The sequence below is a fragment of the Oncorhynchus keta genome, chromosome 10 (assembly GCF_023373465.1).
Source record: "Oncorhynchus keta strain PuntledgeMale-10-30-2019 chromosome 10, Oket_V2, whole genome shotgun sequence".
Classification (NCBI taxonomy): Eukaryota; Metazoa; Chordata; class Actinopteri; order Salmoniformes; family Salmonidae; genus Oncorhynchus; species Oncorhynchus keta.
This window is the reverse complement of record NC_068430.1, coordinates 15,554,840-15,580,525: the sequence shown is the minus strand read 5'-3', so window position 1 is coordinate 15,580,525 and position 25,686 is coordinate 15,554,840. Positions and strand designations below refer to the sequence as shown.

The 25,686-nt window shown below is 42.8% G+C and overlaps 15 non-coding genes across 15 annotated transcripts; all 15 read right to left on the bottom strand.

Moving 5' to 3' along the window:
* Positions 1 to 362: 362 nt before the first annotated feature.
* On the bottom strand, positions 363 to 456 carry trnai-uau (transfer RNA isoleucine (anticodon UAU)). Its single transcript has 2 exons — positions 419 to 456; positions 363 to 398 (listed from the first exon to the last, which is right to left on the bottom strand). It is a non-coding gene; the product is annotated as a tRNA-Ile (tRNA).
* Positions 457 to 868: 412 nt separating this feature from the next.
* On the bottom strand, positions 869 to 962 carry trnai-uau (transfer RNA isoleucine (anticodon UAU)). Its single transcript has 2 exons — positions 925 to 962; positions 869 to 904 (listed from the first exon to the last, which is right to left on the bottom strand). It is a non-coding gene; the product is annotated as a tRNA-Ile (tRNA).
* Positions 963 to 1,375: 413 nt separating this feature from the next.
* On the bottom strand, positions 1,376 to 1,469 carry trnai-uau (transfer RNA isoleucine (anticodon UAU)). The gene is made up of 2 exons: positions 1,432 to 1,469; positions 1,376 to 1,411 (listed from the first exon to the last, which is right to left on the bottom strand). It is a non-coding gene; the product is annotated as a tRNA-Ile (tRNA).
* A 413-nt stretch (positions 1,470 to 1,882) lies between these two features.
* trnai-uau (transfer RNA isoleucine (anticodon UAU)) lies at positions 1,883 to 1,976 on the bottom strand. Its single transcript has 2 exons — positions 1,939 to 1,976; positions 1,883 to 1,918 (listed from the first exon to the last, which is right to left on the bottom strand). It is a non-coding gene; the product is annotated as a tRNA-Ile (tRNA).
* A 413-nt stretch (positions 1,977 to 2,389) lies between these two features.
* trnai-uau (transfer RNA isoleucine (anticodon UAU)) lies at positions 2,390 to 2,483 on the bottom strand. The gene is made up of 2 exons: positions 2,446 to 2,483; positions 2,390 to 2,425 (listed from the first exon to the last, which is right to left on the bottom strand). It is a non-coding gene; the product is annotated as a tRNA-Ile (tRNA).
* A 413-nt stretch (positions 2,484 to 2,896) lies between these two features.
* On the bottom strand, positions 2,897 to 2,990 carry trnai-uau (transfer RNA isoleucine (anticodon UAU)). The gene is made up of 2 exons: positions 2,953 to 2,990; positions 2,897 to 2,932 (listed from the first exon to the last, which is right to left on the bottom strand). It is a non-coding gene; the product is annotated as a tRNA-Ile (tRNA).
* Positions 2,991 to 4,920: 1,930 nt separating this feature from the next.
* On the bottom strand, positions 4,921 to 5,014 carry trnai-uau (transfer RNA isoleucine (anticodon UAU)). Its single transcript has 2 exons — positions 4,977 to 5,014; positions 4,921 to 4,956 (listed from the first exon to the last, which is right to left on the bottom strand). It is a non-coding gene; the product is annotated as a tRNA-Ile (tRNA).
* A 410-nt stretch (positions 5,015 to 5,424) lies between these two features.
* trnai-uau (transfer RNA isoleucine (anticodon UAU)) lies at positions 5,425 to 5,518 on the bottom strand. Its single transcript has 2 exons — positions 5,481 to 5,518; positions 5,425 to 5,460 (listed from the first exon to the last, which is right to left on the bottom strand). It is a non-coding gene; the product is annotated as a tRNA-Ile (tRNA).
* Positions 5,519 to 6,436: 918 nt separating this feature from the next.
* Positions 6,437 to 6,530, bottom strand: trnai-uau (transfer RNA isoleucine (anticodon UAU)). The gene is made up of 2 exons: positions 6,493 to 6,530; positions 6,437 to 6,472 (listed from the first exon to the last, which is right to left on the bottom strand). It is a non-coding gene; the product is annotated as a tRNA-Ile (tRNA).
* Positions 6,531 to 6,943: 413 nt separating this feature from the next.
* On the bottom strand, positions 6,944 to 7,037 carry trnai-uau (transfer RNA isoleucine (anticodon UAU)). Its single transcript has 2 exons — positions 7,000 to 7,037; positions 6,944 to 6,979 (listed from the first exon to the last, which is right to left on the bottom strand). It is a non-coding gene; the product is annotated as a tRNA-Ile (tRNA).
* An 838-nt stretch (positions 7,038 to 7,875) lies between these two features.
* trnai-uau (transfer RNA isoleucine (anticodon UAU)) lies at positions 7,876 to 7,968 on the bottom strand. The gene is made up of 2 exons: positions 7,931 to 7,968; positions 7,876 to 7,910 (listed from the first exon to the last, which is right to left on the bottom strand). It is a non-coding gene; the product is annotated as a tRNA-Ile (tRNA).
* A 919-nt stretch (positions 7,969 to 8,887) lies between these two features.
* Positions 8,888 to 8,981, bottom strand: trnai-uau (transfer RNA isoleucine (anticodon UAU)). The gene is made up of 2 exons: positions 8,944 to 8,981; positions 8,888 to 8,923 (listed from the first exon to the last, which is right to left on the bottom strand). It is a non-coding gene; the product is annotated as a tRNA-Ile (tRNA).
* A 916-nt stretch (positions 8,982 to 9,897) lies between these two features.
* On the bottom strand, positions 9,898 to 9,991 carry trnai-uau (transfer RNA isoleucine (anticodon UAU)). Its single transcript has 2 exons — positions 9,954 to 9,991; positions 9,898 to 9,933 (listed from the first exon to the last, which is right to left on the bottom strand). It is a non-coding gene; the product is annotated as a tRNA-Ile (tRNA).
* A 919-nt stretch (positions 9,992 to 10,910) lies between these two features.
* Positions 10,911 to 11,004, bottom strand: trnai-uau (transfer RNA isoleucine (anticodon UAU)). The gene is made up of 2 exons: positions 10,967 to 11,004; positions 10,911 to 10,946 (listed from the first exon to the last, which is right to left on the bottom strand). It is a non-coding gene; the product is annotated as a tRNA-Ile (tRNA).
* A 1,345-nt stretch (positions 11,005 to 12,349) lies between these two features.
* Positions 12,350 to 12,443, bottom strand: trnai-uau (transfer RNA isoleucine (anticodon UAU)). Its single transcript has 2 exons — positions 12,406 to 12,443; positions 12,350 to 12,385 (listed from the first exon to the last, which is right to left on the bottom strand). It is a non-coding gene; the product is annotated as a tRNA-Ile (tRNA).
* Positions 12,444 to 25,686: the final 13,243 nt, after the last annotated feature.

Below are 25,686 nucleotides of genomic sequence, written 5' to 3'. Positions count from 1 at the left end.
GATATTCAATCCAAATCAGTACTACAATTGACCTGCCTGGCAAGCTCAGGCGTTTGAGCATGAGCCTCTTATCTCAGAATCGTAGGGTCGATATCACAAAAGGTGGAGATTCTTGTCTGAGCCGAAGCACCAACTCACTTTGCAAACAGCCATTCACCTGGACTTTCGAGCAGGCTTGCCACTCTGCATTGCTGACGTGTCAGGCATAGCTGGTGATGCAGAAGACTATTGATTTGAATCCGAGATGTGCCTGCACTCTGACCTGTTATCTCAATGACATACCAACTACTTATGAAATAGATTGAATAAATTATCATTTTCTGGACAAGAAGTAGACAGGCAGAGGGTTCAAGAAAAGCAATTGCTCCTGGTGAGGCTCGAACTCACAACCTCGGCATTGCTTCACTGCATACTGCTGTATAAGTACCACGCGCTAACCGACTGCGCCACAGGAGCTATGCAAATAAGTATCACTGATCACCATTTTTTGCACAAACATAGCTGTACGATATTCAGTCCAAGTCAGTACTACAATTGACCTGCCTGGCAAGCTCAGGCGTTTGAGCATGAGCCTCTTAATCTCAGAATCGTAGGGTCGATACCACAAATGGGGTGATTCTTGTCTGAGCCGAAGCACCAACACACTTTGCAAACATCCATTCACCTGGACTTTCGAGCAGGCTTGCCACTCTGCATTGCTGACGTTCAGGCATAGCTGGTGATACAGAAGACTATGGATTTGAATCCGAGATGTGCCTGCACTCTGACCTGTTATCTCAATGACATACCAACTACTTATGAAATAGATTGAATAAATTATCCTTTTCTGGACAAGAAGTAGACAGGAATAGGGTTCAAGGAAAGCAATTGCTCCTGATGAGGCTCGAACTCACAACCTTGGCATTGCTTCACTGCATACTGCTGTATAAGTACCACGCGCAAACCGACTGCGCCACAGGAACTATGCGAAGAACGGTCACTGATCAAAATATTTTCCACAAACATAGCTGTACGATATTCAGTCCAAGTCAGTACTACAATTGACCTGCCTGGCAAGCTCAGGCGTTTGAGCATGAGCCTCTTATCTCAGAATCGTAGGGTCGATATCACAACAGGTGGAGATTCTTGTCTGAGCCGAAGCACCAACTCAATTTGCAAACAGCCATTCACCTGGACTTTCGAGCAGGCTTGCCACTCTGCATTGCTGACGTGTCAGGCATAGCTGGTGATGCAGAAGACTATTGATTTGAATCCGAGATGTGCCTGCACTCTGACCTGTTATCTCAATGACATACCAACTACTTATGAAATAGATTGAATAAATGATCATTTTCTGGACAAGAAGTAGACAGGCAGAGGGTTCAAGAAAAGCAATTGCTCCTGGTGAGGCTCGAACTCACAACCTCGGCATTGCTTCACTGCATACTGCTGTATAAGTACCAAGCGCTAAACAACTGCGCCACAGGAGCTATGCAAATACGTATCACTGATCACCATTTTTTGCACAAACATAGCTGTACGATATTCAGTCCAAGTCAGTACTACAATTGACCTGCCTGGCAAGCTCAGGCGTTTGAGCATGAGCCTCTTAATCTCAGAATCGTAGGGTCGATACCACAAATGGGGTGATTCTTGTCTGAGCCGAAGCACCAACACACTTTGCAAACAGCCATTCACCTGGACTTTCGAGCAGGCTTGCCACTCTGCATTGCTGACGTGTCAGGCATAGCTGGTGATACAGAAGACTATGGATTTGAATCCGAGATGTGCCTGCACTCTGACCTGTTATCTCAATGACATACCAACTACTTATGAAATAGATTGAATAAATGATCCTTTTCTGGACAAGAAGTAGACAGGAATAGGGTTCAAGAAAAGCAATTGCTCCTGGTGAGGCTCGAACTCACAACCTTGGCATTGCTTCACTGCATACTGCTGTATAAGTACCACGCGCAAACCGACTGCGCCACAGGAACTACGCGAAGAACTGTCACTGATCAAAATTTTTTCCACAAACATAGCTGTACGATATTCAATCCAAATCAGTACTACAATTGACCTGCCTGGCAAGCTCAGGCGTTTGAGCATGAGCCTCTTATCTCAGAATCGTAGGGTCGATATCACAACAGGTGGAGATTCTTGTCTGAGCCGAAGCACCAACTCACTTTGCAAACAGCCATTCACCTGGACTTTCGAGCAGGCCTGCCACTCTGCATTGCTGACGTGTCAGGCATAGCTGGTGATGCAGAAGACTATTGATTGGAATCCTAGATGTGCCTGCACTCTGACCTGTTATCTCAATGACATACCAACTACTTATGAAATAGATTGAATAAATTATCCTTTTCTGGACAAGAAGTAGACAGGAAGAGGGTTCAAGAAAAGCAATTGCTCCTGGTGAGGCTCGAACTCACAACCTCGGCATTGCTTCACTGCATACTGCTGTATAAGTACCACGCGCTAACCGACTGCGCCACAGGAGCTATGCAAATAAGAATCACTGATCACCATATTTTGCACAAACATAGCTGTACGATATTCAGTCCAAGTCAGTACTACAATTGACCTGCCTGGCAAGCTCAGGCGTTTGAGCATGAGCCTCTTAATCTCAGAATCGTAGGGTCGATACCACAAATGGGGTGATTCTTGTCTGAGCCGAAGCACCAACTCACTTTGCAAACAGCCATTCACCTGGACTTTCGAGCAGGCTTGCCACTCTGCATTGCTGACGTGTCAGGCATAGCTGGTGATACAGAAGACTATGGATTTGAATCCGAGATGTGCCTGCACTCTGACCTGTTATCTCAATGACATACCAACTACTTATGAAATAGATTGAATAAATGATCCTTTTCTGGACAAGAAGTAGACAGGCAGAGGGTTCAAGAAAAGCAATTGCTCCTGGTGAGGCTCGAACGCACAACCTCAGCATTGCTTCACTGCATACTGCTGTATAAGTACCACGCGCTAACCGACTGCACCACAGGAGCTATGCGAAGAACTGTCACTGATCAAAATATTTTCCACAAACATAGCTGTACGATATTCAATCCAAATCAGTACTACAATTGACCTGCCTGGCAAGCTCAGGCGTTTGAGCATGAGCCTCTTATCTCAGAATCGTAGGGTCGATATCACAAAAGGTGGAGATTCTTGTCTGAGCCGAAGCACCAACTCACTTTGCAAACAGCCATTCACCTGGACTTTCGAGCAGGCTTGCCACTCTGCATTGCTGACGTGTCAGGCATAGCTGGTGATGGAGAAGACTATTGATTTGAATCCGAGATGTGCCTGCACTCTGACCTGTTATCTCAATGACATACCAACTACTTATGAAATAGATTGAATAAATGATCATTTTCTGGACAAGAAGTAGACAGGCAGAGGGTTCAAGAAAAGCAATTGCTCCTGGTGAGGCTCGACTTCACAACCTCAGCATTGCTTCACTGCATACTGCTGTATAAGTACCACGCACTAACCGACTGCGCCACAGGAGCTATGCAAATAAGAATCACTGATCACCATATTTTGCACAAACATAGCTGTACGACATTCAGTCCAAGTCAGTACTACAATTGACCTGCCGGCAAGCTCAGGCGTTTGAGCATGAGCCTCTTAATGTCAGATTCGTAGGGTCGATACCACAAATGGGGTGATTCTTGTCTGAGCCGAAGCACCAACTCACTTTGCAAACAGCCATTCACCTGGACTTTCGAGCAGGCTTGCCACTCTGCATTGCTGACGTGTCAGGCATAGCAGGTGATACAGAAGACTATGGATTTGAATCAGAGATGTGCCTGCACTCTGACCTGTTATCTCAATGACATACCAACTTCTTATGAAATAGATTGAATAAACGATCCTTTTCTGGACTAGAAGTAGACTGGCAGAGGGTTCAAGAAAAGCAATTGCTCCTGGTGAGGCTTAAACTCACAACATCGCATTGCTTCACTGCATACTGCTGTATAAGTACCACGCGCCAACCGACTTCGCCACAAGAGCTATGCAAAGAATTGTCACTGATCACAATCTTTTGCACAAACATAGCTGTACGATATTCAGTCCAAGTCAGTACTACAATTGACCTGCCGGCAAGCTCAGGCGTTTGAGCATGAGCCTCTTAATCTCAGAATCGTAAGGTCGATACCACAAATGGGGTGATTCTTGTCTGAGCCGAAGCACCAACTCACTTTGCAAACAGCCATTCACCTGGACTTTCGAGCAGGCTTGCCACTCTGCATTGCTGACGTGTCAGGCATAGCTGGTGATACAGAAGACTATGGTTTGGAATCCTAGATGTGCCTGCACTCTGACCTGTTATCTCAATGACATACCAACTACTTATGAAATAGATTGAATAAATGATCCTTTTCTGGACAAGAAGTAGACAGGAAGAGGGTTCAAGAAAAGCAATTTCTCCTGGTGAGGCTCAAACTCACAACCTCAGCATTGCTTCACTGCATACTGCTGTATAAGTACCACGTGCTAACCGACTGCGCCACAGGAGCTATGCAAATAAGAATCACTGATCACCATATTTTGCACAAACATAGCTGTACGATATTCAGTCCAAGTCAGTACTACAATTGACCTGACGGCAAGCTTAGGCGTTTGAGCATGAGCCTCTTAATCTCAGATTCGTAGGGTCGATACCACAAATGGGGTGATTCTTGTCTGAGCCGAAGCACCAACTCACTTTGCAAACAGCCATTCACCTGGACTTTCGAGCAGGCTTGCCACTCTGCATTGCTGACGTGTCAGGCATAGCTGGTGATACAGAAGACTATGGTTTGGAATCCTAGATGTGCCTGCACTCTGACCTGTTATCTCAATGACATACCAACTACTTATGAAATAGATTGAATAAATTATCATTTTCTGGACAAGAAGTAGATAGGAAGAGGGTTCAAGAAAATAAATTGCTCCTGGTGAGGCTCGAACTCACAACCTCGGCATTGCTTCACTGCATACTGCTGTATAAGTACCACGTGCTAACCGACTGCGCCACAGGAGCTATGCAAATAAGAATCACTGATCACCATATTTTGCACAAACATAGCTGTACGATATTCAGTCCAAGTCAGTACTACAATTGACCTGACGGCAAGCTTAGGCGTTTGAGCATGAGCCTCTTATCTCAGAATCGTAGGGTCGATATCACAAATGGGGGATTCTTGTCTGAGCCGAAGCACCAACTCACTTTGCAAACAGCCATTCACCTGTACTTTCGAGCAGGCTTGCCACTCTGCATTGCTGACGTGTCAGGCATAGCTGGTGATACAGAAGACTATGGATTGGAATCCTAGATGTGCCTGCACTCTGACCTGTTATCTCAATGACATACCAACTACTATTGAAATAGATTGAATAAATTATCCTTTTCTGGACAAGAAGTAGACAGGAAGAGGGTTCAAGAAAACCAATTGCTCATGGTGAGGCTCGAACTCACAACCTCGGCATTGCTTCACTGCATACTGCTGTATAAGTACCACGCGCTAACCGACTGCGCCACAGGAGCTATGCAAATAAGTATCACTGATCACTATTTTTGCACAAACATAGCTGCACGATATTCAGTCCAAATCAGTACTACAATTGACCTGCCTGGCAAGCTCAGGCGTTTGAGCATGAGCCTCTTATCTCAGAATCGTAGGGTCGATATCACAAATGGGGTGATTCTTGTCTGAGCCGAAGCACCAATTCACTTTGCAAACAGCCATTCACCTGGACTTTCGAGCAGGCTTGCCACTCTGCATTGCTGACGTGTCAGGCATAGCTGGTGATACAGAAGACTATGGATTTGAATCCGAGATGTGCCTGCACTCTGACCTGTTATCTCAATGACATACCAACTACTTATGAAATAGATTGAATAAATGATCATTTTCTGGACAAGAAGTAGACAGGCAGAGGGTTCAAGAAAAGCAATTGCTCCTGGTGAAGCTCGAACTCACATACTCAGCATTACTTCAATGCATACTGCTGCATAAGTACCACGCGCTAACCGACTGCGCCACAGGAGCTATGCAAATAAGTACCACTGATCACCATTTTTTGCACAAACATAGCTGTACGATATTCAGTCCAAGTCAGTACTACAATTGACCTGCCTGGCAAGCTCAGGCGTTTGAGCATGAGCCTCTTATCTCAGAATCGTAGGGTCGATATCACAACAGGTGGAGATTCTTGTCTGAGCCGAAGCACCAACTCAATTTGCAAACAGCCATTCACCTGGACTTTCGAGCAGGCTTGCCACTCTGCATTGCTGACGTGTCAGGCATAGCTGGTGATGCAGAAGACTATTGATTTGAATCCGAGATGTGCCTGCACTCTGACCTGTTATCTCAATGACATAGCAACTACTTATGAAATAGATTGAATAAATGATCATTTTCTGGACAAGAAGTAGACAGGCAGAGGGTTCAAGAAAAGCAATTGCTCCTGGTGAGGCTTGAACTCACAACCTCAGCATTGCTTCACTGCATACTGCTGTATAAGTACCACGTGCTAACCGATTGCACCACAGGAGCTATGCAAAGAAGTGTCACTGATCACAATTTTTTGCACAAACATAGCTGTACGATATTCAGTCCAAGTCAGTACTACAATTGACCTGCCTGGCAAGCTCAGGCGTTTGAGCATGAGCCTCTTAATCTCAGAATCGTAGGGTCGATACCACAAATGGGGTGATTCTTGTCTGAGCCGAAGCACCAACTCACTTTGCAAACAGCCATTCACCTGGACTTTCGAGCAGGCTTGCCACTCTGCATTGCTGACGTGTCAGGCATAGCAGGTGATACAGAAGACTATGGATTTGAATCCGAGATGTGCCTGCACTCTGACCTGTTATCTCAATGACATACCAACTTCTTATGAAATAGATTGAATAAACTATCCTTTTCTGGACAAGAAGTAGACAGGCAGAGGGTTCAAGAAAAGCAGTTGCTCCTGGTGAGGCTCGAACTCACAACCTCGGCATTGCTTCACTGCATACTGCTGTATAAGTACCACGCGCTAACCGACTGCGCCACAGGAGCTATGCGAAGAACTGTCACTGATCAAAATATTTTGCACAAACATAGCTGCACGATATTCAGTCCAAATCAGTACTACAATTGACCTGCCTGGCAAGCTTAGGCGTTTGAGCATGAGCCTCTTATCTCAGAATCGTAGGGTCGATATCACAAAAGGTGGTGATTCTTGTCTGAGCCGAAGCACCAACTCACTTTGCAAACAGACATTCACCTGGACTTTCGAGCAGGCTTGCCACGCTGCATTGCTGACGTGTCAGGCATAGCAGGTGATACAGAAGACTATGGATTTGAATCCAAGATGAAGAAGAAGAAGTACAAGAAGTAGACAGGCAGAGGCAGGCAGGCAGAGGGTTCAAGAAAAGCAATTGCTCCTGGTGAGGCTCGAATTCACAACCTCGGCATTGTGCTAACCGACTGCGCCACAGGAGCTATGCAAATAAGTACCACTGATCACGATTTTTGCACAAACATAGCTGTACGATATTCAGTCCAAGTCAGTACTACAATTGACCTGCCTGGCAAGCTCAGGCGTTTGAGCATGAGCCTCTTAATCTCAGAATCGTAGATTCGATTCCACAAATGGGGTGATTCTTGTCTGAGCCGAAGCACCAACTCACTTTGCAAACAGCCATTCACCTGGACTTTCGAGCAGGCTTGCCACTCTGCATTGCTGACGTGTCAGGCATAGCAGGTGATACAGAAGACTATGGATTTGAATCCGAGATGTGCCTGCACTCTGACCTGTTATCTCAATGACATACCAACTTCTTATGAAATAGATTGAATAAACGATCCTTTTCTGGACAAGAAGTAGACAGGCAGAGGGTTCAAGAAAAGAAATTGCTCCTGGTGAGGATCGAACTCACAACCTCGCATTGCTTCACTGCATACTGCTGTATAAGTACCATGCGCTAACCGACTGCGCCACAAGAGCTATACAAAGAAGTGTCACTGATCACAATATTTTGCACAAACATAGCTGTACGATATTCAGTCCAAGTCAGTACTACAATTGACCTGCCTGGCAATCTCAGGCGTTTGAGCATGAGCCTCTTAATCTAAGAATCGTAGGGTCGATTCCACAAATGGGGTGATTCTTGTCTGAGCCGAAGCACCAACTCACTTTGCAAACAGCCATTCACCTGGACTTTCGAGCAGGCTTGCCACTCTGCATTGCTGACGTGTCAGGCATAGCAGGTGATACAGAATACTATGGATTTGAATCCGAGATGTGCCTGCACTCTGACCTGTTATCTCAATGACATACCAACTACTTATGAAATAGATTGAATAAATTATCATTTTCTGGACAAGAAGTAGACAGGAAGAGGGTTCAAGAAAAGAAATTGCTCCTGGTGAGGCTCGAACTCACAACCTCGGCATTGCTTCACTGCATACTGCTGTATAACTACAACTCGCTAACCGACTTCGCCACAAGAGCTATGCAAAGAATTGTCACTGATCACAATCTTTTGCACAAACATAGCTGTACGATATTCAGTCCAAGTCAGTACTACAATTGACCTGACGGCAAGCTTAGGCGTTTGAGCATGAGCCTCTTAATCTCAGATTCGTAGGGTCGATACCACAAATGGGGTGATTCTTGTCTGAGCCGAAGCACCAACTCACTTTGCAAACAGCCATTCACCTGGACTTTCGAGCAGGCTTGCCACTCTGCATTGCTGACGTGTCAGGCATAGCTGGTGATACAGAAGACTATGGATTTGAATCCGAGATGTGCCTGCACTCTGACATGTTATCTCAATTACATACCAACTACTTATGAAATAGATTGAATAAATGATCATTTTCTGTACAAGAAGTAGACAGGCAGAGGGTTCAAGAAAAGAAATTGCTCCTGGTGAGGCTCGAACTCACAACCTCGGAATTGCTTCACTGCATACTGCTGTATAAGTACCACGCGCTAACCGACTGCGCCACAGGAGCTATGCAAATAAGTACCACTGATCACCATTTTTCGCACAAACATAGCTGTACGATATTCAGTCCAAGTCAGTACTACAATTGACCTGCCGGCAAGCTCAGGCGTTTGAGCATGAGCCTCTTATCTCAGAATTGTAGGGTCGATATCACAAATGGGGTGATTCTTGTCTGAGCCGAAGCACCAACTCACTTTGCAAACAGCCATTCACCTGGACTTTCGAGCAGGCTTGCCACTCTGCATTGCTGACGTGTCAGGCATAGCTGGTGATACAGAAGACTATGGTTTGGAATCCTAGATGTGCCTGCACTCTGACCTGTTATCTCAATGACATACCAACTACTTATGAAATAGATTGAATAAATGATCCTTTTCTGGACAAGAAGTAGACAGGAAGAGGGTTCAAGAAAAGCAATTTCTCCTGGTGAGGCTCAAACTCACAACCTCAGCATTGCTTCACTGCATACTGCTGTATAAGTACCACGTGCTAACCGACTGCGCCACAGGAGCTATGCAAATAAGAATCACTGATCACCATATTTTGCACAAACATAGCTGTACGATATTCAGTCCAAGTCAGTACTACAATTGACCTGACGGCAAGCTCAGGCGTTTGAGCATGAGCCTCTTATCTCAGAATCGTAGGGTCGATACCACAAATGGGGTGATTCTTGTCTGAGCCGAAGCACCAACTCACTTTGCAAACAGCCATTCACCTGGACTTTCGAGCAGGCTTGCCACTCTGCATTGCTGACGTGTCAGGCATAGCTGGTGATACAGAAGACTATGGTTTGGAATCCTAGATGTGCCTGCACTCTGACCTGTTATCTCAATGACATACCAACTTCTTATGAAATAGATTGAATAAATGATCCTTTTCTGGACAAGAAGTAGACAGGTAGAGGGTTCAAGAAAAGCAATTGCTCCTGGTGAGGCTCAAACTCACATCCTCGGCATTGCTTCACTGCATACTGCTGTATAAGTACCACGAGCTAACCGACTGCGCCACAGGAGCTATGCAAAGAACTGTCACTGATCAAAATCTTTTGTACAAACATAGCTGTACGATATTCAGTCCAAGTCAGTACTACAATTGACCTGCCTGGCAAGCTCAGGCGTTTGAGCATGAGCCTCTTATCTCAGAATCGTAGGGTCGATATCACAAATGGGGTGATTCTTGTCTGAGCCGAAGCACCAACTCACTTTGCAAACAGCCATTCACCTGGACTTTCGAGCAGGCTTGCCACTCTGCATTGCTGATGTGTCAGGCATAGCAGGTGATACAGAAGACTATGGATTTGAATCTGAGATGTGCCTGCACTCTGACCTGTTATCTCAATGACATACCAACTACTTATGAAATAGATTGAATAAATGATCATTTTCTGGACAAGAAGTAGACAGGCAGAGGGTTCAAGAAAAGCAATTATTCCTGGTGAGGCTCGACTTCACAACCTCAGCCTTGCTTCACTGCATACTGCGGTATAAGTACCACGCACTAACCGACTGCGCCACAGGAGCTCTGCAAAGAACTGTCACTGATCACCATTTTTTTGCACAAACATAGCTGTACGATATTCAGTCCAAGTCAGTACTACAATTGACCTTTCTGGCAAGCTCAGGCGTTTGAGCATGAGCCTCTTAATCTCAGATTCGTAGGGTCGATACCACAAATGGGGTGATTCTTGTCTGAGCCGAAGCACCAACTCACTTTGCAAACAGCCATTCACCTGGACTTTCGAGCAGGCTTGCCACTCTGCATTGCTGACGTGTCAGGCATAGCAGGTGATACAGAAGACTATGGATTTGAATCCGAGATGTGCCTGCACTGTGACCTGTTATCTCAATGACATACCAACTTCTTATGAAATAGATTGAATAAACTATCCTTTTCTGGACAAGAAGTAGACAGGCAGAGGGTTCAAAAAAGCAGTTGCTCCTGGTGAGGCTCGAACTCACAACCTCGGCATTGCTTCACTGCATACTGCTGTATAAGTACCACGCGCTAACTGACTGCGCCACAGGAGCTATGCGAAGAACTGTCACTGATCAAAATATTTTGCACAAACATAGCTGCACGATATTCAGTCCAAATCAGTACTACAATTGACCTGCCTGGCAAGCTTAGGCGTTTGAGCATGAGCCTCTTATCTCAGAATCGTAGGGTCGATATCACAAAAGGTGGTGATTCTTGTCTGAGCCGAAGCACCAACTCACTTTGCAAACAGACATTCACCTGGACTTTCGAGCAGGCTTGCCACTCTGCATTGCTGACGTGTCAGGCATAGCAGGTGATACAGAAGACTATGGATTTGAATCCGAGATGAAGAAGAAGAAGTACAAGAAGTAGACAGGCAGAGGCAGGCAGGCAGAGGGTTCAAGAAAAGCAATTGCTCCTGGTGAGGCTCGAACTCACAACCTCGGCATTGTGCTAACCGACTGCGCCACAGGAGCTATGCAAATAAGTACCACTGATCACGATTTTTTGCACAAACATAGCTGTACGATATTCAGTCCAAGTCAGTACTACAATTGACCTGCCTGGCAAGCTCAGGCGTTTGAGCATGAGCCTCTTAATCTCAGAATCGTAGATTCGATTCCACAAATGGGGTGATTCTTGTCTGAGCCGAAGCACCAACTCACTTTGCAAACAGCCATTCACCTGGACTTTCGAGCAGGCTTGCCACTCTGCATTGCTGACGTGTCAGGCATAGCAGGTGATACAGAAGACTATGGATTTGAATCAGAGATGTGCCTGCACTCTGACCTGTTATCTCAATGACATACCAACTTCTTATGAAATAGATTGAATAAACGATCCTTTTCTGGACTAGAAGTAGACTGGCAGAGGGTTCAAGAAAAGCAATTGCTCCTGGTGAGGCTCGAACTCACAACCTCGCATTGCTTCACTGTATACTGCTGTATAAGTACCACGCGCTAACCGACTTAGCCACAAGAGCTATGCAAAGAATTGTCACTGATCACAATATTTTGCACAAACATAGCTGTACGATATTCAGTCCAAGTCAGTACTACAATTGACCTGCCTGGCAAGCTCAGGCGTTTGAGCATGAGCCTCTTAATCTCAGAATCGTAGGGTCGATACCACAAATGGGGTGATTCTTGTCTGAGCCGAAGCACCAACTCACTTTGCAAACAGCCATTCACCTGGACTTTCGAGCAGGCTTGCCACTCTGCATTGCTGACGTGTCAGGCATAGCTGGTGATACAGAAGACTATGGATTTGAATCCGAGATGTGCCTGCACTCTGACCTGTTATCTCAATGACATACCAACTACTTATGAAATAGATTGAATAAATGATCATTTTCTGTACAAGAAGTAGACAGGCAGAGGGTTCAAGAAAAGAAATTGCTCCTGGTGAGGCTCGAACTCACAACCTCGGCATTGCTTCACTGCATACTGCTGTATAAGTACCACGCGCTAACCGACTGCGCCAGAGGAGCTATGCAAATAAGTACCACTGATCACCATTTTTCGCACAAACATAGCTGTACGATATTCAGTCCAAGTCAGTACTACAATTGACCTGCCTGGCAAGCTCAGGCGTTTGAGCATGAGCCTCTTAATCTCAGAATCGTAGGGTCGATATCACAAATGGGGTGATTCTTGTCTGAGCCGAAGCACCAACTCACTTTGCAAACAGCCATTCACCTGGACTTTCGAGCAGGCTTGCCACTCTGCATTGCTGACGTGTCAGGCATAGCTGGTGATACAGAAGACTATGGATTTGAATCCGAGATGTGCCTGCACTCTGACCTGTTATCTCAATGACATACCAACTTCTTATGAAATAGATTGAATAAACAATCCTTTTCTGGACAAGAAGTAGACAGGCAGAGGGTTCAAGAAAAGCATTTGCTCCTGGTGAGTTACGAACTCATAACCTCGCATTGCGTCACTGCATACTGCTGTATAAATACCACGTGCTAACCGACTGCGCCACAGGAGCTAAGCAAATAAGTACCACTGATCACCATTTTTTGCACAAACATAGCTGTACGATATTCAGTCCAAGTCAGTACTACAATTGACCTGCCTGGCAAGCTCAGGCGTTTGAGCATGAGCCTCTTAATCTCAGAATCGTAGGGTCGATACCACAACTGGCGTGATTCTTATCTGAGCCGAAGCACCAACTCACTTTGCAAACAGCCATTCACCTGGACTTTCGAGCAGGCTTGCCACTCTGCATTGCTGACGTGTCAGGCATAGCAGGTGATACAGAAGACTATGGATTTGAATCCGAGATGTGCCTGCACTCTGACCTGTTATCTCAATGACAAACCAACTACTTATGAAATAGATTGAATAAATTATCCTTTTCTGGACAAGAAGTAGACAGGCAGAGGGTTCAAGAAAAGCAATTGCTTCTGGTGAGGCTTGTACTCAAAACCTCGGCATTGCTTCACTGCATACTGCTGTATAAGTACCACGCGCTAACCGACTGCGCCACAGGAGCTATGCAAATAAGTATCACTGATCACCATATTTTGCACAAACATAGCTGCACGATATTCAGTCAAAATCAGTACTACGATTGACCTGCCTGGCAAGCTCAGGCGTTTGAGCATGAGCCTCTTAATCTCAGAATCGTAGGGTCGATAACACAAATGGGGTGATTCTTGTCTGAGCCGAAGCACCAACTCACTTTGCAAACAGCCATTCACCTGGACTTTCGAGCAGGCTTGCCACTCTGCATTGCTGACGTGTCAGGCATAGCTGGTGATACAGAAGACTATGGATTTGAATCCGAGATGTGCCTGCACTATGACCTGTTATCTCAATAACATACCAATTAATTATGAAACGTCCTCCTAAGTGTATTGAATTAATGCTCCTTTTCTGGACAAGAAATAGACAGGGCATAGCTGGTGATACAGAAGACTATGGATTTGAATCCTTGGTGTCTTTTATACGGGTACCGAGTTCAAACAGGTGCAGTTAATACAGGTACTGAGTGGAGAACACCCTTAAAGAAAAACTAACAGGTCTGTGAGACCCGGAACTCTTACCGGTTGGTAGGTGATCAAATACGTATGTCATGCAATAAAATGCAAATTAATTACTTAAAAATCATACAATGTGATTTTCTGGATTTTTGTTTTAGATTCCGTCTCTCACAGTTGAAGTCTACCTATGATAAAAAAAATTACAGCCCTCTCCATGCTTTGTAAGTAGGAAAACCTGCAAAATCGGCAGTGTATCAAATACTTGTTCTTCCCACTGTATGTATATACTGTACTCTATACCATCTACTGCATCTTGCCTATGCCGTTCGGCCATCACTCATTCATATGTTGTTATGTACATATTCTTATTCATTGCTTTATACTTGTGTATATAAGGTAGTTGTTGTGAGATTATTACGTTAGACTACTTGTTAGACATTACTGCATGGTAGGAACTAGAAGCACAAGCATTTCGCTACACTCACATTAACATCTGCTTACCATGTATGTGTATGTGACAAATACAATTTGATTTGATTTGATGTGACAAGAAATAGACAGGCAGAGTGTTCAAGAAAAATTCTTGCTCCTGGTGAAGCTCAAACTCACAGACATCCGCTCGTACTTTCAAGCAGGCTTGCCACCCTGCATTGCTGACATGTCAGGCTGAGCTGGTGATACAGGAGAATATGGCGAATGGCTTCTTGTCGCAAATGTACAAATCATCACCAATTATGACATAACCATTTCTCCTAAACGGAAAATACTTTGAGGACGAAACTTGGTGAGCATAGGTTTGGCGTAATGTGGTGTTAGCCCAGAAACAAGATGGCGTCTAGGCATCAACACTTTTTGAGTTAAGGCCATTTTTCTGGGATTAAAGGTCAAAAACAAAAATAGAGCGCTAATTTGACTGCTTCACGTCAAAGTACATAAACCTACGGTGTCAGGAAAAGAATAACCAGCCATTTATATATCGTAATATATGAGATATCGTACAATGTACAATTGGTGATGGTCAAAGAAATGTGATTTTTTTTCAAAAAGGTTATAGATCCAGTTGCGGTGTATTCAGACAAATCCGTTAAGGTGGGTTTCGGAGCTCTATGAGATTTCTGAGATTTTCTGTGATTTTCTGAAATACCACACACTCATTCAACCCTCTATAAATAAGTCAGTTCTTAACGTAAAGACTTAAAACTCAAAATTTTGTAAGGACCTACCCCAAGCAGGATATGTGTTCACTTTCACCTTCCTGTGTCAACCGGAAGTGCCTTAAATTGGGGTCACAGGGGCTGTTTCGAAGGGTTAAAAAGGTCATATCTTTCCAAAGCTTCGTATGTGTGATTAGACAACCCTCATGAACTGTAAATCAGTCATTTCTCCTAACAGATGTCAATGAAAACACACACACACAAACACACACACACACAAACACACACAGCTAGGATGGAGTGACACAGTGCAGGGTTTAACTTCACTAGGATAGAGGGCAGCATTCTGATTTTTCTTTTCAACAAAGCATCCTTCACTCATGCTGCCAAACATACCCTTGTAAAACGGACTATCCTACAAATACTAGACTTCGGCAACGTCATTTACAAAACAGCGTCCAACACTCTACTCAGCAAATTAGATGCAGTCTATCACAGTGCATCCGTTTTGTCACCAAAGCCCCATATACTACCCACCACTGTGACCTGTATGCTCTCGTTGGCTGGCCCTCCCTTCATACTCGTCGCCAAACCCACTGGCTCCAGGTCATCTACAAGTCTTTGCTAGGTAAAGCCCCGCCTTTTCTCACCTCACTGGTCACCATAGCAGCACCCACTGGAAAGAACTGTAAAAATCGCTGAAGCTGGAAATTCTTATCTCCCTCGCTAACTTCAAGCACCAGCTGTCAGAGCAGCTCACAGATCATTGCACCTGTACATAGCCCATCTGTAAATAGCCCATCCAACTACCTCATCTCCATAATGTATTTATATATTTATTTTGCTCCTTTGCACCCCAGCATCTCTACCTGTACATTCATCTTCTGCACATCTATCACAGTGTTTAATTGCTATACCGTAATTACCTCACCACTATGGCCTATTCTATTGCCTTACCTCCCTTATCTTTCCTCATTTGCACACACTGTACAGTATATATACTTATTTTTTTTCTACTGTATTTTTGACTGTATGTTTGTTTATTCCATGTGCAACTCTGTGTTGCTGTATGTGTCTAACTTCTTTGCTTTATCTTGGCCAGGTCGCAGTTGTAAATGAGAACTTGTTCTCAACTAGCCTACCTGATTAAATAAAGGTGAAATAAATTACAAATAAAACATTTGGCAGTTTTCTGAAGCTGGGCTGCTGTGAAAATAAAGGGGATCTTTTGTATTCAATAAGCATAAATTGCATATATTTTCATCACAGTGAGCAGACTGGATTAATAGATGGAACATTTCTATAAACTCTAGCTACCTACAGTGGGGCAAAAAAAGTATTTAGTCAGCTACCAATTGTGCAAGTTCTCCCACTTTAAAAGATGAGAGGAGAGAGGCCTGTAATTTTCATCATAGCTACACTTCAACTATGACAGACAAAATGAGAAAAAATGAATTTTAATGAATTTATTTGCAAATTATGGTGGAAAATAAGTATTTGGTCAATAACAAAAGTTTCTCAATACAATATCAACAGCCTTTTCCTTCATGCTTTTTCTCTCAGGAGTACAACATGGGGTCCATGTGGAGTGAGCATGGCGAGAGATCCAGTCCAAACTTCTCTCATGCTGCTGGTGTACTGGAAGGAAAATGGACAAAGACATAATGACTGTAAAGGACAGTAGTGGCGGCTCAGGTGAGATACATTATCAAGGGTCATCCACTTTGAACATGTGCCATTAAAAGGACAAACTGAAACACTATCTGAAGAAGAACATGAAGAAACACTAGGAAGAATGAGTGCCGGGGACCGAGGGGGGTGGTCAACCGTACACGTAATTGATTTAGGCTTGTCCAGAATTGTTGATTTGATTGTGAAGGTCTGCACACTGTAAAATGAATAGTACTTTAGACTAAGAATGCATTGAAATACCAATCTGTCATTTCCACAAGTGATGAGAAAAGTGAGGGTGTTAAATGAAAGTGATAGAACCAACGTGAAGCACTAAGGACTGTCATTCTAAATTTGGGTTGAATAATTTATCAATAATTATGATTTGGAAAGACAAGGTTTCTATACACAGTGCTGTCCAGAGGATGGTGAAACAGTTAGATGCCAACTCTCAATGAGCCGCATTTCCCCCTGTAGGTAAAGACGATGAGTCATGATTGAAGGTTGTTTGCTTTAAACAAGTTGAGAGTAAGGTCATCTAAACCCTTAACCTGTTTACATTATATGGAACAGTGAGCTGATGAGCAAGTTAAACAACTGGGTTATATATTTTGACTAGGTGGATGTCCCAGGGACAGTTAGTGAAAACATAGGTCAATGCAACCCGACTGTGGTAAGTAACATGAAAACAGTGGTTTACACTGAGAGATTTATTCACCTCTGAATCTACAGATCCGTTGTGTGTTTGTGTATTTTTTTGATACAAACTCCCATTAATAAAGTATCACAATTTTGCCTAAGAACTCAGCCATGAATAAAGAATGGTACCAACACATCCTCCGAGAGCAACTTCTCCCAACCATCCAGGAACAGTTTGGTGACGAACAATGCCTTTTCCAGCATGATGGAGCACCTTGCCATAAGGCAAAAGTGATAACTAAGTGGCTCAGGGAACAAAACGTTATTATCAATATTTTGGGTCCATGGCCAGGAAACTCCCCAGACCTTAATCCCATTGAGAACTTGTGGTCAATCCTCAAGAGGTCTTGAAAAAAAGCGTCAACACTACAAATATTGACTCTTTGCATCAATTTCATGTAATTGTCAATAAAAGCCTTTGACACTTATGAAATGCTTGTAATTATACTTCAGTATTCCATAATAACATCTGACAAAAATATATAGACACTGAAGCAGCAAACTTTGTGAAAATTTATATTTGTGTCATTCTCAAATTTTTGTTTACGACATAATGTGGGAGCAAGCAGTACATATAGGGATAAACATAATACTGTAGAGCAAAGGTTAGACCACATTAGACCACAAGAGGAAGAGGACACACTTAGAGTGCATTTGCCATTCTGGTAAAAACAGGAAACCAAGAAATAACAGACGTAATGGCCAAAGCCATAAAATGCATAAATGTTTAGGGTAAAATGCATTGTCCATTGTAGAGGACAGGAAACCAAAGCAAGGCCATGAGTGCATAGGACAGCTGGACATACCGAGGTCAGAGGGACACACAAAGGAGGGGGTCAGCCAAATGACCAACTGATGGACTATAGACATAGTACTATATTATTCTTAGGACATGAAAGGGTCCTGCCACCATTGTAATCTAATCAAGAGCGGATACCTGAACTTAAAGATAATGGAAAGATAATGGTGGCAGATGACCTGGGAGAAGTAACTTCATAAACATATGGAATGGACTCATATGCTGTGTGTGTATAAATACAGAGCCAGTGCTCTGGAAAAGGGTGTGTTCCGCGGACCATCTAGGCTTCTGATATGTTTGTATTAAAAGCCTATATTGAATTCACAAGTTCTTGTAAGTGTTAAATTTTGAAATGATTCCCCACGACAATAACAGGTCAGAGTGCAGGCATTACCTCAATTACCTCGACTAACCAGTGCCCCCACACATTGACTCTTTACCAATACCCCCTGTATATAGCCTCGGAAATTGTTATTTTGCTGCTGCTGTTTAATTATTTGTTACATTCACATTGGTATTTTCTTAAAACATTGTTGGTGAAGGGCTTGTAAATAATAATTTCACTCTAAGGTCTACTACACCTGTTGTATTCAGCGCATGTGACAAATACATTTTCATTTGATTTGATGAAACTCTCTCAGGGTCGTAGGTTCGAGCCCCATGTTGGTAAATACTTTTCTCCTAAGAAACACCAACTCACTTTACAAACTGCCATCCACTTCGTCTAAGGAGTGTGCTTGCCAACCTGCATTGGAGACGTGTGTCTCTCTCTCTCTGCCCTTTAGTAACACAGCCATAATTCAATTAGAACGCCTGTCTCCCAACATTGGCAGCTGTGCTCGATAGATGGGGAGTAGGTTGGAATAAATAGTGAGCCTTATGCTCCTTAACTTAAATTTCTCTGAAGATAATTACAATCACACCGCTTGTCACATGGTGTGTTTTTCCTATCATTCATTTTACTTTATTCACACAAGGGTGTTTCATGTGAAAAGTCAGCTTGATTCTTTCCTGCTAATGTCTGATACATCGCTAATCGATTAATTGATGCGACAGATGATACGATACGCAATCTGGTTTCCCTGCGTTTCCTTACACATTTTTCGAGTGATGTTTTCCTATAATTTTCTAATGGTTTTCCATGGAGATTTACAAAAAATCTCATTACGATGAAGAACACCATTAGCTCAATTGTCCCCATTGGGAATAGTCCCCATCAATATCCATGCTGTGTGTTCCTTTAATGTGATCTACAGTATATCCGTTTTAATTAGTCATAAACTGGCTGTCTGTGTTGTTGGAGCAGTGGACATGAAAGTGGGATCTATCGGCATCACACAGCCACTGTGACGGCTCAACTAAACAGCTCTAGTGTAACGGATGTGAAATAGCTAGCTAGTTAGCGGTGGTGCGCGCTAAATAGCGTTTCAATCGGTGACGTCACTTGCTCTGAGACCTTGAAGTAGTGGTTCCCCTTGCTCTGAAAGGGCTGTGGCTTTTGTGGAGCGATGGGTAACGATGCTTCGTGGGTGACTGTTGTTGATGTGTGCAGAAGTTCCCTGGTTCGCGCCTGGGTATGGGCGAGGGGACGGTCTACAGTTATACTGTTGCACTAGCGCTGCTGTTCCTTCAGTATGTAATCATGGCTGCATGCATCCAGTCAACACAGTGTGTCCATTCATAGTTTTTTATTGAATCTGCTCAAATTCTAAATGATCAAAAATGTATGACCATTACATACACAAACAATGGTGATGAGAGCATTAAGTTCAATTCTTCTCTTATCCCCGTTTCTCACTCTCTCAAACACAATGTGTATTCAATGGATCGAAGCACATGTGTAGAATGGTAATAGCTCTCACCCGAACTTGAATTTGTTATGTTATTAAGATATTTTTTTATTTTCCAGGCTGTTAAGATGCTCACAGAAGATGTGTCAACTTTGGAGTCATAGAAACCAATAGTCTTTTCCAGTGTCTGTAAAGGAAACCTTTGATTGGTTGAAGCCAGGCTTGTAAATGCAAGCGTCAATGGTGGCCTTCAATGCCTTCAAAGCCGTTTCTATAGAGGTCTTAAAAAAAACTTTAGATAAGCCCTTTTTAAAGATTATTAGCATCTCTGTAAATCCAGAAAACACATCAAACAGACAGTGAATCTTGATGTTTGATTTGTGAAGAGGGGGCTATGTGGGTCAGTTGTGTCTGGGAGAGAGAGCTTGATTAAAGGATCAGACATCCTCATTAAAATGGGCATTTCTATAAACATGATTGCAGACTTGAAGCACAGAAGAGACATCAATACTATTTTGTCCCACAGAAACTGTGTTCGCTTTCCTTCAATGTATCCCTGTCTGTATCCCTGTGTGTGAAACATTAGTCCACGTATTGATTGATGAGCTCCAGTTAGTGTCTGTATCAACTCATGTGCTTCAGGATCATCTTTATAAGAATCTTGGTGCACTACCTGGCAGTACGGTATCTCTCTAGGTACAAAGCTTGCCACTCTATAATTCATCAGTGACTGAATAAGCAGTCCTCCTGGTGCAGTAACTCCTTCAGAAACTGGTTCTCAACTGGTTTTACCTCAGGATCTTAATTTAACCATTGCTTCAGTAGCAACCCAATGGCAAGCTAGTTATAATGGTGCATGTATAAGACATTTTTAATAAGTGTGTTACTCAAATGTCACACTGGTGACACTCTCTCAACACAATAGATTACTACGCAAGGTCTCATTTGTCCAATTGCAATCCCGACAGAAGCTTTTTTCAAGCTATTCTGAAAATCTGAACCTTCAAGGCAGGGATGGGCAACTTTGATGAGGGTAGGAGCCACAAAAATAGATCTCATCATTAGGGCCGCAGTCATCATACATGACCTGCCTTTATTCTGGGGGGGAGTGCTTCAGACCTCCACACCATGTTGGTTAAAGGGTTCGATTCCCCAGGGCCCCTGAATGTAGCGAATCAACTTTGAGCCAGGGTACTCAGTTCAGAGATGGAGGACTTGGGGGAAGAGGCACAGGCAGCACATCAGGGATGATGACCTCACACTTCCACAGAAGCAGTTGTTGCTCTCAGCAATAATAAACTCTTGCACACACACACGTTGCCATAGTTACCACAACACAGCTAGACCAGATGCCCTAGTTAAATTCGATGTCATCACTAATGGTGGCTAATCCATGGTTGTCTTTGTCATTGTGAACATGGTTGTCTTTGTCATTGTGAACATGGTTGTCTTTGTCATTGTGAACATGGTTGTCTTTGTCATTGTGAACATGGTTGTCTTTGTCATTGTGAACATGGTTGTCTTTGTCATTGTGAACATGGTTGTCTTTGTCATTGTGAATTGTGAATTCTTGTAAAGAGCAATCAGATCTACGATAAGAGGTATTGTTAGTACACTCAAGTACTTTACATGTGTTTTGCTTAGGTTCCAAAGCCATACTGATATCATGTGGAGGACTTTTTTTCATCAATTCACATGAGTATGGTTTGCTGAGAGGAAAGGGGAGATAGAATCAGTCAGGATGTGCTTCCCTCTGCACACCTCTTGGGTTGTGAAGAGCTCCTAACTCAAGACAGGATTGTTCCTTTAGATACTACATTCCTGGAAGACTGGCCAGATCATCATATTAATCCCTGTTAAGAAACCTTTACTGTAAGCACAGTGTCCAACCCAGCAGCTCACTGCTATGTTGTTTATTGTCTCTCCTCTAGTAGGGTTGGTGGGAAGTATTCTCATGAAGCTCATCATCTATCAGCCTGCCAGTTAAACACAGCGGTAGTGATGTGTTAGCTACGGCGCACAGCCAACAAAGACTTCATGTGCTTTTAAGGTTTCATATCCCTTTAATTAGCGCTACAGCTCCTGTGGTACTAAAGTAGAGTCCACTCTCTGGTGCTAAAGTAGAATCCACTCTCTGGTGCTAAAGTAGAGTTTGTGTGGACCACCTTTGGATCTTTGCATCTCTGTGTAGTTTTCCTCACAAAGACACAATACTATTTTGATTGGTCAACTGTCCTCAATATAAATACATTGTCATTGGTAAAGTATAAATATAATACTACTACTACTACTATTCTTATTATTTGCATTATAGACAATTATGCTCAAGGTGTGACTTCAGATGTCTGGAACATGCACATAATGCTAAGTCTTTCTTTCATTCTCCTGACCCAAGACTGTGTGAACACTCACAATCCTAAATCAGTACTATACTAAAGCAATTATGAGAACAGACCCACTCAGGTCCACTAATCTCCAGTCCCATTGATCAGTCCCAAGTCTGTTTATTTTTGACCCAGACTTTATAGTCTCTTAGAAACACCGCTCTTATCATCTTTCCCCAAGCTTTTAGAATGGGGGTGGGCAACTAGATCCAGCTGTGGGACGATTATTGTCAGAGCGGATGGTCGGGGGCCAGAACATAATTATATTAACCTCTTGCTCCTACCTGACACGCAGGCGTCCCATCTAGACATCTGGAAATGCAAATGCGCTACGCTAAATGCTAATAGTACTAGTTAAAACTCAAACGTTCATTAAAATACACATGCAGGGTATTGAATTAAAGCTACACTCGTTGTGAATCCAGGCAAAAGTCAGATTTTGAAAATGCTTTTCGGTGAAAGCATGAGAAGCTATTATCTGATAGCATGTAACACCCCAAAAGATCCGCAGGGGACGTAAACAAAATAATTAGCATAGTCGGCGCTACACAAACCGCACAAATAAAATATAAAACATTCATTACCTTTGACCATCTTCTTTATTGACACTAGATGTCCCATAATCACTATTGGGTCTTTTTTTCGATTAAATCGGTCCATATATAGCCTAGATATCGATCTATGAAGACTGTGATAAACGGAAAAAAATTGCGTCTTATAACGTAACGTCATTTTTTTAAATTAAAAAAGTCGACGATAAACTTTCACAAAACACTTCGAAATACTTTTATAATGCAACTTTAGGTATTAGTAAACGTTAATAAGCGATCAAATTGATCACGAGGCGATGTATATTCTATAGGGGTACGTCTGGAAATAATGTCCGGGTAAATCTCAACCAAAATATCCGGTCCGAGACCTGAAGAAATGGGCTGTCTCTTCTTCGTTTGACCATGAAACAAAGCCTAGGCAAATGACAAGACTGTTGACATCGTGTGGAAGCTGTAGGAATTGCAATCTCGGCTCCAGGTAATTTGCTTTCCCATAGACAATACATGCACGTGGCGCATTGATATATTTTCCCATTTTCAGTGATCAGATTTTCCTGCGCTTTTCAATGAAACGCACGTTCTGTTATAGTCACAGCCGTGATTTAACCAGTTTTATAAACGTCTGAGTGTTTTCTATCCACACATACTAATCATATGCATATACTATATTCCTGGCATGAGCAGCAGGGCACTGAAATGTTGCGCAATTTTTAACAGAATGTTCGAAAAAGTAGGGGGTAGGAGTAACAGGTTCATTTGTGCATAAATACCTTTAAAATAAATACCTTGATTACATTGAGACACGATCACGTCTCTTTTTATTTGTGGGAATACTTAGGAACAGATTTCCTCAATTAAATACATTTTTAGGTGAATTCCTGGTGAGTTTAGTGGGGGATTTTTTTTTACCCAAAACTAAAATCCTCACCAAAAAAAAATGTTGGGGGGCCCCCCCAAAAAAAATCACTTGCCTGTTGCAATGCCTGGTTTAGAAGAACTGCATTATAGCATGTGGTACTGATTTTTCTCAGGTACATAACACTCCTAAGTTAGGTCAATGATACATTTGAAACATCAGTTATCCTCTAAATATATACATTATTGAACAGATGTGTTAGTAGAGTTGATTGATTTATCCAGTATCATTTGTTGCTACTGTGTATGGAACCACCCTCAAGGACTCTGTTGGGTATAAAGAGACACAGAGACAAACAGAAAGAGAGGGTCTGTCCAAAGTTAAATGTTACCCAATCAAATAGGATGTATTGTCATTACACAAAATGTCTAAATTAAAGGTTTCCTCAGGGACAATTAAATGACAATTTTTCTTGAGGAATGAAATGTATCTTTTTATATTTTTTATGTGAGTTCTAGATTTTAAATCATTTCACTCTGTTTTGTGTAGGGAAGTCGAAAGGCCAAAATAAAGCATGATTATGTTTCTCCCTTGCCTATACTCCAACTCAAATACCCACACACTACAATAGCATTCCATTCAAAAATCTAATCAGTTCCCTCTCCATGATCATCAACACTGCTTGGGTGCATGGGTCTCTGTCTGAGCACTTGCTAATTCTCTCAAAATGCACAGGTTTATGCAAATCTTCCAAACTTTAAAGGAGAGTTGAAAATGACAACAACAACAGGTACAGGCACAGGTACAACAGCTGCCATAGGAGGAAAAGATGAATAAGCCACGGTATCTCAGTAAACATGTACATATTTACAGTGGTTTGCCCATTTTCAAGTGTCGCTTCTGCCTTCCTACACAGCCTTGGCGTCAAACTGTGGTTACCGTGGCAACAAGCTCACAAGCTGCAACAGGGGCCGGTAGATGAACACAAGTGGCTGTGAGGTGCTTTCAGCAGACAAGGGATCAGTGTAATGGAATTACTCTCTCTTATCTCTTACACATTCCCTGTCTGGAAGCACTTCTAGGTTAGACACTCTCACTGAGACTAACACGCTTTAGTTTCATGTTGTTTACACCGTTCCATTTGTAAATACAGTATCACAGAGATCATCTCTATTAGGCCTATGAACTAATGTATTTGTATCACTTACTTAGTCACTGACCTGTGATCGGCAAGATAGTTGTTTTACTATTGTGTTTGTTTTGGGTCATGTATTTAGTTTTTGTCGGAGCCAATGTTAAGAATATGAAGGGAATATCAAACTTTGTTGATTTCTTTCATTTAAAATATAAGATGAGTCTTGTAGATATTCTCTTTCTCTTGCTTGTCTTTTGCACTGTTGGAAATTGTCTCTGGCAAGACGTTGAGAAGGATCAGTTTCTAGGGGGAAGGATTGAAGGAATTATTGACTGAGTAAACTCTCCTTTACCCCCCTCTGAGTCTAAATTCACCTTGACAGTTTTGACAGGTACTGGGATAAACAACAGAACATCATTTGGAAGGTTGCTTCACACTCTTACAAACGCTCACACCACATACTGTAGGCATACACTCACATAAGCAGGCGCGCATGCACACATTTACACACTGATTTATGTATTGATGCACTACTAAACTCACACCACCTACACAATCACATTACTTGTCTGCTTCAATGTAAAAAATAAAAACAAGACGTACTGCAATGGGGCAAACACATCAACACTATTTGGTATGGTACACTAGTCAACAAATCAAATCAAATCAAATCAAATTGTATTTGTCACATACACATGGTT